Source organism: Telopea speciosissima, chromosome 7 (genome assembly GCF_018873765.1).
Source record: "Telopea speciosissima isolate NSW1024214 ecotype Mountain lineage chromosome 7, Tspe_v1, whole genome shotgun sequence".
NCBI classification, from domain to species: Eukaryota; Viridiplantae; Streptophyta; class Magnoliopsida; order Proteales; family Proteaceae; genus Telopea; species Telopea speciosissima.
This window is the reverse complement of record NC_057922.1, coordinates 34,458,366-34,474,543: the sequence shown is the minus strand read 5'-3', so window position 1 is coordinate 34,474,543 and position 16,178 is coordinate 34,458,366. Positions and strand designations below refer to the sequence as shown.

At 38.5% G+C, this 16,178-nt stretch overlaps 1 long non-coding RNA gene across 1 annotated transcript; it reads right to left on the bottom strand.

Annotated features, from left to right (window-relative positions):
- Nucleotides 1-108: 108 nt before the first annotated feature.
- On the bottom strand, nt 109-13,511 carry LOC122669388. The gene is made up of 2 exons (XR_006334005.1): nt 13,321-13,511; nt 109-251 (listed from the first exon to the last, which is right to left on the bottom strand). It is a non-coding gene; the product is annotated as an uncharacterized LOC122669388 (long non-coding RNA).
- Nucleotides 13,512-16,178: the final 2,667 nt, after the last annotated feature.

Sequence of the window (16,178 nt, the reverse complement as noted above, 5' to 3'; positions counted from 1 at the left end):
GACTGTTGTTTGGCCAACAAGACATACACTTCGATACAGGAAGAGGTAGACCATGGTCAGCACAAATCCTGTCCATACCAGACATCACTAGCATAATCTGCAGTCCAGGATGGGGGAGCACAGAAAACAACATAAGGAAACTGGTGAGTTGGTTTCACCTCCCTCAAGATTGGATTGATCCCAATTTTAATCAATTCGTCATGGTGATCTTTCGTCTTTATCTCTCCAAAAATTTGGCATCCTAGGTGTTCCTGTCCAAACAATAACATAGGCTTCATGAGATTCAACAATTCAGATTGGAGCAGTAAATCAATTTGTAACCAAAATCAAGTCCAAATAAAACGTTTAATCTGAGTTTTAAATCCTACTTCATGACTGGAATACCAAGAATGACTCCCAGTCGTGCAATTGTTAATACCCACATCAACAATTGGGATAGAGAGACAAGAGGCATTAATTAGTTGTTAGACAATATTTCAAAAGGGGAGGAATCTACACGCTGCCCATGTGTATTGACATCTCCCACACCAAGCCATGGGTGTACGGGAGGGAGTGCCTCATGATTCGTATACAGCCCACATGGTCAGAGAGAAGAGATTGTGAGAGAGTGTTAAGGAGGAGAGAGAGAGAGTCTAAAGAGGGCGGGTACTAACAGGAGTGGTGTTACGTGGTTCTAATATATATAAACCAGTACCAACAAATGGGATCGATTACAGAGTAGGAAATTCCAGAATCAAGAGAAATTAATTATATCAAATCAACAAGTCAGATCAACAGATTCTCCTTGATGAGTGCTTCTCTGTATGCTTAGAACTGTTGCTAAAAATATCAGCCAGATCCAAGGGCTGAATCCGATTATAGAGACAAGTATTTGTAGAACTAGGGAAACTCAAAATCAGCCAAACAACAAGTCGATTGAATGATCAGATTTCAGATTCAATAAACCCAACAGTAAGTCAATCTATACCATTGATTATAGAGTTAATAGATCAGCAAATCTCAGTTCTTGAATAGTGCCTCCAAAGAGCAATATCAAACATAGTTGTCAAGGCGGTGGAGGGGTGCCTAAGCGCTTAGGTGACAAGGCGCCCGCCCAAGTCATAAAAAATCAACATTAAGCCATATCAAGTCATAAAAAATCAACATTAAGTAACATCAAGTCATCAAAAATCAATATTAAGTCATATTAAGTCATAAAAAATCAACATATAACTAGAAGACATCAGAACTAAAGAAGCAAGCTATTGAAATTTTTAAACAATCAAAATATACAGTTAGTTTATACTGTTCTTGGAATTGGTCATTCTTATGGTATACCTAGTCTCACATTTGGTTTATACTGTTCTTATAAAATATGATCTTATCTGTAAGTAATTAAACTGCTACCGATTTAGAGAAATGTTCTTGTTCTCTAAGAAGTTTGGTCGATCAAATGATTTTATTTTTACATGAGACTTTTTGTATTAGGTAGAGCACAAAACCAGCTTTCCAACAAATCCAAAATTACCTAAATTTGATTTATATTGATAGAGTTTTGTTCCGGTCAAACTTTATTTGATGTGCGGGAATGTTAAAATCGCTCTGAATAAAACTATTTTTTTTAGATATCAAAACAAATGAATATTTTACTGCTCTTTTTGGTTTTTAGCATATTTTATCATATTAAGATTTATGGAATTTTTTGATTTGCGAAAAACCCCAGCATTAGAAAGTTGAAAATTTCACTGACCGCCGAAAATTCAGTTTTTGTTCATGACCTAGGGGGTTGACTTTTTATCCTTTGGAATTTGAATTTTTAACTATTTTTGTTGGATTCAAATAGGGGTATTTGTTTATTTATAAGTAAATTATTACTTAAATGATATTTGGCATAAATAAGGGCCAAGACGGTCAATACCATTAAGGCAACAACCGCCTAGATCCCAAAAAATCTGCCTGGACGCCTAGGCGACGCCCTGACAACTATGGTATCAAATCCCACGTAGAATAAGATCACAACTGTCATTCAATAAAATCCGAACTTGATATTAGGATGGTGTTTAGAGTTCTGACAATAAGAGTTTTCTGAAATCAGAATGTAAATCAGACTCTTGTTTCCTTGATTTCCAGCAAACCTGATGTAACTAGGATTGCTCTACCTCAGGAACAGAAAATTGAATCTCAACTATAGACTAGAATAGAAACAGATTTGATATTCTTTAAGAATAGGTCAAAGAGATAAGAGAATAACCCCTCAGATTCTCACTGCAAGGAGTTGATTGGATTCACCCCCAATCGAGACCTTGATTCACCAGAGCCAGCAACATAACTGCTTTTGAAAACAGAAAACGTGGGAAATAGAAGAACCCCCTTTATTTATTTATAAGTTATAATAGCAAATAAATAAGAGTTTAAAATGGACTAGGAAACCCCCTAGTCGTCCCCCCTTACAATTTGTCCCCTTCCTTTTAAAAGTCTAAAATAATGTGGACCCAACTTAAAGCCTACAACCACTCAGCCTTATCCCAATTAAATGGGGTCGGCTACATGGATCCTAGCCCTCCAATCAACTCTATTTGATGGCATACTTGATACAAGGCCTAAGCTATACATGCTTTTCCTCACCACTTATATTGATGTCATTTTAGGTCTGCCCCTAGCTCTTTTAGTTCCTTCAATCTGAATCAAATCACTCCTCCATACTGGGGCATCCAAAGGCCCCCGTTGAACATGGCCATACCACCTCAAACAATTTTCTCGTAGCTTATCATGTATCGGAGCTACTACCAAATCAGCTCTAATATAATCATTCCTAACTTTATCCTTCCTAGTTTTGCCACTCATCCATCTCAACATCCTCATCTACGCTACACTAAGTTTATCTATATGATGCTTCCTAGCTGTGCAACATTCCGCACCATAAATCATAGCCGGTCGTATGATTAAAAAAAGGGTGAACCTAGTACACGAGCTTCCCGCCACTGCGGGGTCTGGGGAGGGTCATAATGTATGCAGCCTTACCTATGGTTTATGGTACCACACGTTATCATTTCATCTCGGCCAATACATATCAGTATCCAAGGGTATCGATATGATAGAATGAGATACGTCAATTTTTTTGAAGAAAAATGGTATCTATCAATATCGCATTGTATCAGTTGATACGACGCGATATGATACAATACGCATTGATACTCTCGATACGATGGATTTAGGGGTTGGAAAAATTAAAGTATTGGTACATATCGCATCGTATCGGCCGATATGGTGCGATACATTACAATTCGCACATTAAAAGGCACATGTGACTTCAAAATCGTTATTCAAGAAACTAGAAAGCCCCAACAACACCTGGACGGATAAGTTTTCACCCAAAACTTCAATTTTGTGACATCTTCTTTCAAATTTCATGCTTGGGGGTTTGATTCCTTGCTGAAAAACAAATCAAATCAAAGAAACAAACTGCACTTTGGTTGAATCAAAGAAACAAACTGCAATATTGCTTATTTATATTGGTTTTTACTCCAACAATGTATTTCTATGTGTATTTTCACCATTTCTATGCATATCTGTAGCATGCAATACATATTTCCAATACGATACAATACGTCTCTTAAAATCACCTCACCGATACAATATGCGATATTGATACTTTAAACCTTGGCCTTACCCCTGATTTCGCAGAGAGATTGTTTCCATACTCGAACTCGTGACCACTTGGTCACAATGGAACAACCTTACTGTTGCACCAAGGCTCGACCTAAAATGACCTTAGGAGAAATGGTGCTTATTTTAGGTTGATCTCCACAACTCCAACCAGCAAGTTGTATGACTATCTTATAAAACTTTTCTTTAAAGTTTTAAAGGAATACGCCGATCACACAACACTCTAAATGCACTTCTCTACTTCCTCCATCCTTGATTCTTTGTGAAATATCCTCGATATCAACCTCTTTATTTATGATTGAGCCCAGATACCTAAATAATCACTTTGTAAAATCTCACTCTCATCAATTTTCACCACCTCATCACTCATCCTAATGTAACCAAAGTTACACACCATATACTCCATCTCCGTTCTACTTATCTTAAAAAATTTTGGTTCTGTTGGATTGTATGGGTCAGAATAACCGTGGGGGTATTTTGGATATTTTATATATTTATTTCTTGATTGTTTCATGTACAGCCATGTCGGCTATGACTAGGGACAATTCTATCCTTGTAATTTCTATTGCAAATTATAAATACATGACTTGGGGTCTGCCGTAGATTATCCAAATATTCACTACTAGTTTAATCCCTCTCTACATGGTATCAGAGTAGGTTTCAAACTAAGGTTCTCCACAGCCTTTTCTCGATCTCTTCTCCTTCTCTTCACTTCTCTTTTTTTCTTCTTCTTCTCCTTCTCTTCCCTTTGTTCTACATTCTCACCTAGGGCAGCACTGATGAGGTGATCACAAGATCCAGTTGCTGCCCTCCATCACCTCATTCCAATGAAAATCAGTTCTGCTCGATAGGAACCAGCTACCCTACCTGTCTGCGATATTTGGATCTTCAATTTTTTTGGATTGCTTCCATTATAACTACAAGGAACCAATTCCTCTCTTTGAAGTCCACGAACTGCAGCAGGATTATTTTTTTGGTTCAGTTCTTACCACAGTTTCTTGAAGACTTCCTCCAGGTCGATATTTTCAACATCATAGGGTTTTTACAATACCCTGACACCTATCGATCTTGGGGTTGCTGCTGTCTACTGGTTTTGATTTTTTGAAGGGTACTTCTCCAATTATAAAGGCACACTTGACTCCAATTAGAGCCTCTTTACTTCAGTTTTCTGCCCTACATCGATTTCAACAAATCAGGGTTTTTCTCAAAACCTTGACAATATCGATCTCAAGGTTCCACTTGGCTGCTGCTGATGATATTTGGAGGCATATCTTATCCCATTGAAAGGGGATTGTACTCCAATTTTCAGCCCTTAACTTGAAGGAATTCTTGGCTTTCTCACCCCACAGCCCTTCTCTGCGATTTGGGTTTCTTTGCTGCATTATGGGTGACTCTGAAGTTTCTACTGGCACTTCTACTACTGATGACCTTGGTAGGCATGACAACCGTGATCTCCTTCCTAACCCTATCATGCTGAATGGAAGCAATTATCTGATCTGGTCTCGTTTGACATACTTTGCTATTGCTAGTCGTGGGCTTACTGGCCATATTGATGGTTCTACTACTATGTCGACTACCCCTGGCCTTGCCTTGACCAGATGGGTCTCCAATAATGATTTATTGATGTCCTACTTGATTGGCTCAATGCAATCAGACCTTGCCAGTGGTTTTCTTCTCCTTGATACAACCCATCAGATCTGGTCTGCTTGCAAGGAGACATATGGACAGCTCGGCAATGATGCACAGGTGTATGGACTCCGAAAAAAGGCCAATATACTACTCAGGGGGAGTTAACTGTCTCCAAGTACTATGCTACCTTGCACAGCCTTTGGCAGCAATTAGATCACTTTTCTGATTATCACTCCACTACAACTGTTGATATCACTGCCTATAAGAAGCATTTGGACAAAACCAGGGTGTATGATTTTTTGGTTGGTTTGAACATGGAGTATGACCAGATTCGTGTTCAAGTGTTGGGCCATTACCCTTTTTCCACACTTGAACAATCCTATGCTTTGGTCTCCTCTGAAGAGAACAGTAGGGTTGCTACGCTCCACCCTCCTATGACTGACATATCATCCCTAAAGACTGCTGCCCAGGCTACACCTCCACCTGCCGGAAATATTTCTCTTGGTGATTCTACTACAGGGACTGTTACTTATGAGCATTGTCACAAGCCTTATCACACCAAAGAGAAATGCTAAAAGCTTCACAAGAAACCAGCTGACTTTAAGGCCAAAAGGGCTGCCAAAAAAAAGATAAAAAATAAGGTAAACCACTCTGAATCTATTACTGTAGCCCCGATTACTGACATTTATCTATCCCAAGATGATCTATAGGCATTCCTACGTGTGCTAAGGTCTTCCGCTGCTGCTCCCTCTACTACATCAGCTCCTGCCAACTCTTCTGCTCCTTCAGGTTGACACTTTGCCCGGTCAGGTATTCCATTTGGTGGTCACTATGCTTCTGTAGCATCTCATCCTTGGATCATAGATTTTGGAGCTACAGATCACGTGACCGGTTCCTCTAGCCTGTTCTACAGAGATTCTCCCACTTCTGGAAAAGACAAGGTCAAAGTAGCTGATGGTTCCCTTTCCTCCATCTCTAGAAAAGGAATCATCAACTGTACCTCCTCTCTTCCTTTGTCTTCTATTTTACATATTCCTAATTTTACTACTAACTTTCTTTTTTGTATTAGTAGTATTACACGGGATCTTAACTACAAAGTCACTTTTTTCCTTCACATTGTGTTTTTCAGGATCTACTAGGAAGACGATTGGATTGGATAAAGTGCACGATGGATTGTACCATTGTACCTGCTTGATGATGGTTGTCTTTCTACACCACCATTACCTTCTCCGCTACACCAGAACTCCTTGGTCTCTTCTGAACTTTACTAGTGGCACTCTAGATTAGGTCACCCCCCATTAGGAATTTTAGAACATTTATTTTCTAGTTTGGTCACCCAATGTAATAACGATGACTTTTTTTATGAGGCTTATGTTCTGGCCAAACAAACACATTCGAATTATCCCATATCTAATAAAAGGAGTTCTTATTCTTTTCAATTGGTGCATTCTGATGTTTGGGGTCCTAGTCATAAAACATCTATTTCTGGTCATCGTTGGTTTGTTTCTTTCATTGATTGTCACTCTAGGAACACATGGGTGTATCTTTTGCACATAAAAAATCAAGTGTTTTCATGTTTTCAGCATTTTCATAAAATGGTCCAAACTCAGTTCCAGGCTACTCTCAAAATATTGAGAAGTGATAATAGAACCGAATATACAAAATCTTAATTTCAAAAATATTTGACTGATCATGTCATTTTTCACCAAACTAGTTGTGTCGATACCCCAGCCTAGAATGGTGTGGCTGAAAGGAAAAACCACCACTTGTTAGAGGTGGCTAGAGCTTTGATGTTGTTCTTACTGCAGCCTATCTCATCAATAGGTTACCTTCTCGGGTTCTTGCATCTCGTAGTCCGACTGACATTTTATTGGGGAATTCCTCCTTTGTTGTTTCCCCCAAAGTGTTTAGTTGTGTGTGTTATGCTAGAGATACTAGATCTCCAAGAAAACTTGAACCTAGGGGGTTAAGATGTATTTTCTTGGGTTATTCTCCAACCTAGAAAGGTTATAAGTGTTGCCATCCCCCTTCCTGTCGTATATTTGTCAGTATGGATGTTAATTTTCATGAATCTCTTTCTTATTATTCTTCACCACCTCTTCAGAGGGAGAGTTCCAGTGAAGATGTGTTGTCTTTTACAGAGTTTCCTACCCTTGATGTTCCTCCTCTTTTATTACCTATGGCTGCTATCCAGCCACCTTTGGCTGTTGCCCAGACCCCAACGGCTGCTGTCCAGCTACCTTTAGCTGCTGTCTAACCACCTTTGGCTGCTGCCCAGAACCCAATGGCTACTGCCCAACCTCCTTTGGTTGTTCCCCCCTCACCTGAAGGGATCCTTTACAGGGGGAGACCATGGAAAATACTTGTGATGATATTCCTATTCAGGGGGAACTGACTCCAGTCTAGAGAACTATTGGTGAATTTCAGAAGAGAATAGACAATTCCAAATTTATCACCTATCAAAAGAGAAGTACCAATAAGGGGCAGCTTCAATCGACTGTAGCACCAATACCCATTCAGTTGCCAACTCAAGATCCAGATCCTTCCTCTCCTAGTAAGTCTTCTTCTTTAAACCTACCTATTGCTCATCGTAAAGGTACTCGAACTTGCACTCTCCCATATCTCGCTTTGTTTATTATAGCTCTCTTTCTCCTTCATTTCGTGCATTTGTCTCTTCTCTTTCTTCTATTTCCATTCCTAAAAATTGGCAGGAAGCATTTACAGATAGAAAGTGGCAGGCAGTGATGTTGGAAGAAATGAAAGCATTGCACAAAAATAATACATGGGATCTTGTGGCTCTTCCTCCAGGGAAAAAACCAGTTGTATGTAAATGGATGTTCATGGTCAAACAGAAGGCAGATGGGATAGTGGATCGATATAAGGCACGTCTGGTTGCAAAGGGCTTCATTCAGTCCTATAAAATTGACTATCAGGAGACTTTTGCACCAGTAGCAAAACTTAACACTATAAGGGTGTTATTGTCGTGTGACGTGAATCTTGGCTGGGATCTTTAGCAGTTGGATGTGAAGAATGCCTTCCTCTATGGAGAGCTTGAGAAAGAGGTTTATATGGACATTCCACCCAGTTTCTCTGATGATACTACTACCAAGGGAAAAATTTGTAAATTAAAGCATGCACTCTATGGGTTGAAGCAATCACCTAGAGCTTGGTTTGGCAGATTTCACAAGGCTATGGTTTCTGTGGGGTACCAACAAAGCAATGCTGATCATACCTTATTTATCAAACGTGTTGGTGATAAGGTAACTATCCTTATAGTCTACGTTGATGATATTGTCGTGATCGAAAATAATGGTGATGAAATCAACAAATTGAAGCTTTTCCTTGGCCGTGAATTTGAAATAAAGGATCTGGGAACCCTAAAATATTTTCTAGGGATTGAAGTTGCTCGATCTTCAAAGGGCATCTTTCTTTCTCAAAGCAAATATATCCTAGATCTATTGTTTGAGACTGGGCTGCTTGGTTGTCACCCTTCGGATACTCCTATGGAAGCCACTACAAGACTTAAGGAGAAAAAGGGTGAACCTGTTGACAAAGGTCGTTATCAACGTATGGTGGGCAAATTGATCTACCTCTCTCACACATGACCAGACATAGCCATTGTTGTAAGTTTGGTGAGTCAGTTTATGCATGATCCTTATTCTTCTATGGAGGCAGTCCTTCGCATCTTGAGATAATTGAAGTCTGCTCCAGGAAAAGGGATCCTTTTATCTCTCAATGGTCATCTCAAGGTTGAAGCCTATACTGATGCCGATTGGGATGGCTCTACTAACATAAAATTCATCTTTGGATATTGTTCTTTTGTGGGTGAAAACCTTATCACTCAGCGTAGCAAAAAGCAGAATGTTGTGGCAAGGTCCAGTGCTGAAGCAGAGTTTTGTGCGATGGCACAAGGAATCTGTGAACTTTTGTGGGTTAGAGGATTGTTGCAGGATATTGGTGTTGTTGTCCATCTTTCAATGTTGCTTTATTGTGATAATAAAGCAGCCATTAGCATGCTCATAACCTTGTCCAGCATGATTATACTAAGCATGTAGAGGTTGACTGGCATTTCATCAAGGAGAAGCTCGAAGTCGGCCTCATCTGTGTTCCCTTTATGAAGTCTGTTGATCAATTAGCTGATGTGTTTACTAAGGGGCTAAGTGGCAAAGTGTTTCTTACTATCTTAATCAAGTTGGGCATGCATGACATATATGCTCCAATTTGAGCGGGAGTGTTGGATTGTATGGGCCAAAATACCCGTGGGGGTATTCTAGATATTTTACATATTTATTTCTTGATTGTTTCATGTGCAGCCATGTTGGCTATGACTAGGGACAATTCTGTCCTTGTAATCTCTATTGCAAATTATAAATACATGACTTGGAGTCTGCCGTAGACTATTTAAGTATTCACTACTAGTTTAATTCCTCTCTTCAGGTTCCAAGGTTGATCTCCATAACTCCAACTTGGCATTAATCCCTGCTTTTGTCTCATCCATCAAAACAATATCATCAGCAAAAAGCATACACCAATCTTGAATGTCTCTAGTTAAATCACCCAACTTAAAGCTCTAAAGAAAATAAAATACAATAACAACTTAAACTGGACCATTGGACCACCAGTTCAATCAAACTTAAAGAAAACAAAGCAAATTAAATTAAAACAAAGTGGACCCAAGCCACGTTAAACCTGTTTAAAATAGAACTGAGCCACATTGGTTCCTCTTGGACTTCCTACGCTGGTAGTATGTAATATCATTTTCCCTATTCGAGAATACAAATAAGGGGAAGAATACTTATTAGTACCACAGAGAACGTTGATAACCAAGAACACCATAAATGGCATCATAAACATGAACTTAATTGATAACCTTAAGGAAAAAGTAGGGCTGAGTCGGGCCAACAGTCACTCTCCTGAAGACCATAGATGCCCTTATAGTGCAAACCGAATATCAACCTCCAAGATGAAACAGACCTGCAGGCTCCTCTAATAGTTGTTGCACTCGCTTACCAGGCCTCTTTGGTAAACTTCAGAGTTGTGCTCAATTATATGAGAAATTTTGAAGACTTTAGTTGCCAACATTTAAACAAAAGGAGGGAGACAAATAGATAATAGAAGAGGGAAGAACCCACTCAGGTTGGGATACTCAGTGGCCTGGACCTCCCTCCTGTTTATAGAGGGAAGTTGCCCCTTAGACATGCTTGTCTGAAAGGGTACACCCGTCCAAAGAAGTCCTAGCAGATGTTTTTCTCTTGAAGAGGCACATCCAGAATATTCCAAATACGAACATGTCTCTGTAAGAAGACAGACCCTTCCCATAAAGACACCTCTTGGATGGATGTGTCACTTATATGGAGTCACACCTCTATGTAGAGACAAGTCAGTTAAAACATTTAAATTTTTGGGGAAAGTAACCACACAGCATAGATTAGTGGTCATAGATATGTCTCATTATGCTGAATCGTAAGAAAGTTGAGTTTATCTGCCCTAGGATAAGGTGGTGGAGATTAAAAAGAGATATCTTGAAATCATTTATTGATAGATTGGTCAACAGGTAAGGTGGGACTTTGACGGAGACATTCATACGATGTGGAATGAGATGACTGCTTGTATTAAGAAGGTTGCTAGAGATGATCTAAACGAATATAAAGGAAAACTTCACTCCGCTAGGGAGACTTAGTGGTGGTATGATGAGGTTTAAGCAGCTATAAGGCTAAAAAAGCTAGTTTTAAGACATGGCAAAGGACTAAGGATGTAGAGGATTTCAAAAGGTATAAATTTGCAAGAAATGAAGCTATGAAGATTGTGAAAAAAGCAAGGGCAAAAAAATTTGAAGATCTTTATAACAATATTAGCACAAAGGAAGGTGGGGGAAAGCTATCTATAAAATATCTAAAATGAGGGAAAGGAAGAGTAGGGATTTCAACCATGTTAGATGTATTAAAGTGAAGATGCTAAAGTACTAATAAGGTATGAGAACATTAAGGAGAGATAGAAAGATTAATTCTACAGCCTACTAAATGAAGACATCTAGAGTAATAGTGTCATGGAAAACTTCATTACCCATCAAGACACCACATATCTTAGATATATACGAAAAATTAGGATGTCTAAGATAAAAAAAAAAAAAAATAGAGCTTTAAGGATAATGAAAGTAGGCAAGGCACAGATGGGGTCCCAATAAAATTATGAAAGAGCTTAGGAATCTGTGGTTTATCTTGGCTAACCAAGCTGTTTAATAAGAATATGAACACAAGGAAAATGTCAGATGAATGGAGAAGCATTGTGGTTCGGATTTATAAAAATATAAGTGATATTCAAGTTGCAATAACTATGGAGGCATAAAACTAACAAGTTATACTATGAATTTATGAGAGAGAATTATTGAAACTCGAGTAAGACAAGAAACTACTATTGTGGAGAATCAATTTGGTTTTTTGCCGGGAAGATCTACGACAAAAGCTATTTACTATTTTACTTACTTACAAAACTCATGGAAAGATTTAGAGATTGCAAGAAGGATTTCCATATGGTCTTTATTGACCTATCTCCATATGGCCTTTATTGACCTAGAAAAAGCTTATGATAGAGCCTCTGGAGAATAATTTGGCACGTACTAGAGAAGGGAGATGTTTCAAGTATATATTTGGATATAGTTAAAAATATGTATAATGGTGTGGTGACTAATGTAAGAACTGTGGGGGGTGGATTCCCAATTACAATTGGGTTACAACAAGGATCAACTTTAAGCCCTTCTTTGTTTGCTCTTATCATAGATGATTTAACCAAAGACATTCAAGATCAGGTTCCTTTGTGTATGCTTTTTACTCATAATATTGTTTTGGTGGATGAAGCAATAGCAAGGATTTACACCAGTTGGAGTTCTGGAGATCTTGGAATCAAAAGGTTTTAAGATGTAGAAAGAAAACATAGTATATGGTGTGTAACTTTAGCTAAACTAGGACGGATAATGAGGTGGTGAAAATTGATGAGAGGAAGATTCCACAAAGTAATTATTTTATGCGTTAAATCATAAATAAAGAAGGTGATATAGAGGATGATGTTTCATAAAGAGTTAAAATAGGATCGATGAAGTGGAGAGGTGCGTCCAGAGGTTGTGCGATTGACATGTTCCTTTAAAACATAGGGGAAAATAGTATAGGACAGTCAGACGACCATTTATGAAGTATGGTACAAGATGTTGGGCAGTTAAGAAACATCATATAGATAACTCAGTTGAGATGAGAATCTTGGAGATGGATGTGTGACAGAACTAAGAAAGATTAAGTAAAAAATAATCAAATTATAACTGATTTGGGAGTAGCTCATATATATGATAAGCTACGAGAAAATCATTTGAGATGGCATGGCCATGTTCAACGGAGGCCCCTAGAGGCTACAGTACAAAGGAGTGATTTGATTCAGATTAAAAAAACCAAGGGCAAAACCTAAAATGACTATGGAAGAAGTGATGAGGAAAGACATGCATAGCTTAAGCATTGTATCAAATATGACCTCCAATGGATTTGGATCCTCTGTAGCGCGACAGGGCATGTAGCGCACATCCGACGGTCCGCAGTGCTCGAGCATGCGGCCCAACACATGAGTGGGGTGTTGGGCTGCGTGCCCGGGAGCTGCAGGCCATTGGATGTGTGCTATACACCCTGTCGTGCTACAGAGGAGCCCCATCCGACCTCCAATTGAGCTGATTGGAGGGTAAGGACCCATTTAGTTGGGATAAGGTTGAGTTGTTGTTGTTGAATTGTTGTAAAAATATTTAAAATACAAAAAATCATCAATATTCAATCATCGTATATGACCAGATGTCCAAAGTAGATTTTTTTTTTAATAAAAAAAAAAAGAAGGCTGTCCAGAAATGTGAATGGGGCGAAATGACCATCCCGCCCTATGAAAGGCAGAAATCTGGGTCTTGTTGATGCTTCCGTATGCATTCCCATTGTCCCCGTGTTGGCCTCAGGCGACGTTCCCAGACAGAGAATGTGTTCCCAAAAAACAATTTATCCTTTAAAATCGGAGGAGGAATACCTTCTGCCATTGTTCTGCAATAAGGCATCCAAGAACACCGGGGCCAACGATGAGCAAGTCATTCTTCCCCACCAAATCAGCAGATGAAACATCCAATCATTCATTCACTATGCCTGTATTGACAAGTGACTTGATTCACCGCGTTTACACAAACTAAAAGTATAATACATGACAATTCAATCAGAGCATTAAGAATTAAAAAATACTGACCAGCGGTAGATGATGATAATGATGTAGAGACGTCGCCATTAAACCATTAATTCGCTTTGTACCTTAAATAGTGGTTTCTAAAGAGCGAAATTGAGAGACTTGGGTGTGCCCATTCCCGATCAAGAATCCATCTGATTGTAGGTCTGGAATCCCACTAAAGCCTAACTTGGAATGCACCAAGCCCTCCATTGAATCCACAGAATCAAGTAGCAGCAAAGCTTCTATTCATTCATCAAATCATGGGGTAGGGCCTAGCACCTCACATACTTGTATAAAATTGGGTAAAACCAATTCAGGCTAATCACAGAAGAAAGCCTATGATGGAGGAGATGTTCAAAACGACCCTAAATAGAACTTCCTAAAACTTGAAATGGAGAAAAAATTGGTTAGCAATCAGTACAAACCATGAAATTTTTTTAAAAAAAACCCTAACTTAGCAATCAACAATTCCAATTTTTAAAAAAACACCCTAACTACAATGCAACCAGAATGATAAAGGGAGAGACAGAGAGATACATAGACAAAGAGAGAGAGAGAGAGAGATAAGTTAGGGTTAACGATAGAGAGCGAGAGATAGTGAAACAAAGATAGAGAGAGAGAGAGAGAGAGAGAGAGAGAGAGAGAGAGTCATGAAGAACCTTGGAGTTGCAGAGCTTGTAAAGCACCTTGGAGTTGTAGAGCTTGACATGATCTTTGTCTTCGCTTCCTTAGAGAAGAAAAACGCGACGGATGAAAACGAGAAGGTTGAAGACGATTGTGAGAGAAACCCTAGCAATCGAGGTTGAGTGAAGTTCAGTCTCGATTTTTGGAGTCCACTAGAATCCTTCCTATATATATTAGGGCCCAGAAACCTAGACTCATTTTAGAATTCATCCCAAGGGGTGAATTCTTGTGGATTCCAAAATTATACTGTAAAATGGATTTTCGTGGATTCTTAGAATTCAACACGGAACTGGGTTCCGAGAAACCAAACAAGCAAAAAATTAGGGAATCCAAATCCCGTTGAATCCGTCTTCGAAGAAACCTCCAACCAAACACGACCTGAAGAATTCTGGCCCCACACTCAGTTTTCCCTTCCCAGTTTCAGACATATTGGACTCCAATCTTACTGTATTTTTTGACCAATCAAAAACACATTCAGATACTTTTCTTAATAATGTTCATGTAGATGGAAAAAATAAAAAAATAATAGGAATCCAAATGCTAAGCTCAGATCCTTCTAAGACAAGGACTTAGTTTCCTATGAAAATCTACACATTAATAATGAAAGGAATTATGTTCATACATTGTCAATTAAACACTTGAGAAGCAAATTCCTTTGATTTGAACCCTCTCCTTTTGTAGCATTTACTTTTTTAAAATGAATGGCGAATTAACATATCATTCTTCTTCTCTCTCTCTCTCTCTCTCTCTCTCTCTATATATATATATATATATATCTGAGTACAGATATGAACAACTACTTCACTTCAAAGAAACACTACATTGTACATATTACATATAAAAGAAATAATCCACCTCAATAATCAAAATTGTAAGCATTATTGTTACCTTTTCTATTTTAGCATTCTGACATCTCTTAAGTTCCCTTCATCTAATCATATTTTCCTTGTGGTGAAATCAAATTCAAACCACTAAATAGTCTAAATTAACCATTCTCTCAAAAGCAATGGATTACCCAATAACTGAAAGATGGTAAGTGGAGGATAGTAATACGTTGTATTCCATCATACAACCATACACTGTAGTGGAGGAACCAACAGATGGCATAGTAGCTTATGAGTTATGACCACAATGTCATGTACTCATAGTCAAAGTTGAAGCTAAAATAAGCATTCTACAGAAGAATAGTTTTTTTTTTTTTTGGGGGGAGGGGGGCAGGGGAAACAGAAGAATAGTTGTTGTATACTAAAAATGGAAGGTGGACCAAAAACCATCAGCTATTATCAATAAGACATGGTACTTGCCACTGCAATAGTCATAGCCATTTCAATAATAGGAGCATATGATGTTGGTCCTATCATAAGGAAACAGACAACCATAAACTATATTGTTTTCTTCAAAACAAAAGCAATGCAATGGAGAAAGTCTAACCGACCAATCGTAGATCGGGACTATTTCTTTGCATTGTGCCAATAAAAAAGGGTGTACTCAATGCACGAGGCACCCACCACTGTGGGGTTTGGAGAGGGTCATAGTGTACGCAGCCTTACCCCTGCTTTGCAAAGAGTCTATTTCTTTGCATTGTGCCAATGCTTCCTCAAATTTATCACAGTGTCTCTCATAAGGATAAGAACTAAATGTTAGAATTTTAATCCAATAGGGATTGATATTCTAATATTTTATGGATTAATATTAATTATCTTAAATCAAGCTAATAGAGTTTTGGTCTAATTAGGTAGGTCATTAAGTTGTATTAGAAGTCTAATGTCGACTAGCTTTAGTGTGGGCAGATAAATTTCTATTGGGACTGTGATGAGTCAGACCCTATAGGAGTTACTATATAAAGAGAGCTAGGTCCCCCCTCTACCCATCACAACTAATTATTCTTAATTGCTATTGAAGAATACATTCTTGAAAGAGAGGGAGATATTTAGTGTTTATCGTCCCTGTGCATTCGGTATTCTCATCAAGCCAGTTACTTTGGG